Genomic DNA, 1,132 nt, shown 5'->3' with positions numbered 1-1,132 from the left:
CCTTAGAGAATCCAGGGGGCAGAAATTATTTCTGTTTGCCCCTCAATACCAGAATCTGATTGGCTGACCAGCAATATGTCTCCAAGGAATGGAAGCTGGGTTGGGTGGAGACAATCTTAATGTTTCAAGGGATTAGCATTTTTTTTTTGGGGGGGGGGGGGTGAAGTCTTCCTCTGTTGTCCAGGCTGGAGTGCAGTGGCATGATCTCGGCTCACTGCAACCTCCGCCTCCCAGGTTCAAGCGATCCTCCTGCCTCAGCCTCCCCAGTAGCTGGGATTACAGTCACATGCCACCATGCCCCCGCCAATTTTTGTATTTTTAGTAGAGATGGGGTTTTGCCAAGTGGGCCAGGCTGGTCTCGAACTGCTGACCTCAGGTGATCCACCTGCCTCAGCCCCCCAAAGTGCTGGGATTATAGGCTTGAGCCACTGGACCCGGCCAAGGGTTAGCTTTTCAAAGGAAGAGTACACAAGACTTCTCTCAGCAACAGGGCATTCACTTACTCCCTTGAGAGGCTAAACTCTAAACTTCAGGTTGTGCTAAAGGAGAATATGACCCAGGAGCTGATATCCACTAGATAGTCTAGCAGGCATAGTCATGGTGGGTATCTTGGTTTATCTCCAGACAGTAATGAAACCTAGGACCAGGTAAAAATACTGAAGGGTGGCTGAGAGCACATCATCTCATAAAGTTTCCAAAGGTAAACCTTGATCCAAAAACATTCTGATATCCCTGTGCCCAGAGAAGATAACAGGAAAAGAGACACTGAGATTTTTTACAACACAGTGTCAGGGGATTGTTCTTTGCTTTCTTCTCATGGAAAATATTTATGAACAGGAAACAAATCTTTAAAAATGTGCCATCCAATGCTTTTGTCAAAAAATGATTAATTGAAATATGTTATCGGAGAGGCGTGGTGGCTCATTCCTGTAATCCCAGCATTTTGAGAGGCCAAGCCAGGTGGATCACCTGAGGTCAGAAGCTGGAGACCAGGCCAACATGGTGAAACCCTGTCTCTACTAAAGATACAAAAAATTACCTGGGCATGATGGTGGGTGCCTGTTATCCCAGCTACTCAGGAGACTGAGGCAGGAGAATTGCTTGAACCAGGAGGCAGAGGTTGCAGTGAGCC

At 47.3% G+C, this 1,132-nt stretch overlaps 1 protein-coding gene across 1 annotated transcript in view; it reads right to left on the bottom strand.

Annotated features, from left to right (window-relative positions):
• The window catches only part of LOC105538628 (zinc finger protein 708), a 315,682-nt gene extending 315,052 nt beyond the window's left edge, over positions 1–630 (bottom strand). The window contains exon 1 of the mRNA XM_011978526.1: positions 529–630. The gene's annotated coding sequence lies outside the window, so the exon portion shown is untranslated. The remainder of the gene's footprint in view (positions 1–528) is intronic.
• Positions 631–1,132: the final 502 nt, after the last annotated feature.

The sequence above is a fragment of the Mandrillus leucophaeus genome, unplaced genomic scaffold (assembly GCF_000951045.1).
Source record: "Mandrillus leucophaeus isolate KB7577 unplaced genomic scaffold, Mleu.le_1.0 Scaffold196, whole genome shotgun sequence".
In the NCBI taxonomy this organism is placed as follows: Eukaryota; Metazoa; Chordata; class Mammalia; order Primates; family Cercopithecidae; genus Mandrillus; species Mandrillus leucophaeus.
The sequence above is the reverse complement of the archived record's forward strand: the minus strand, read 5'-3'. Positions and strand labels throughout refer to the sequence as shown.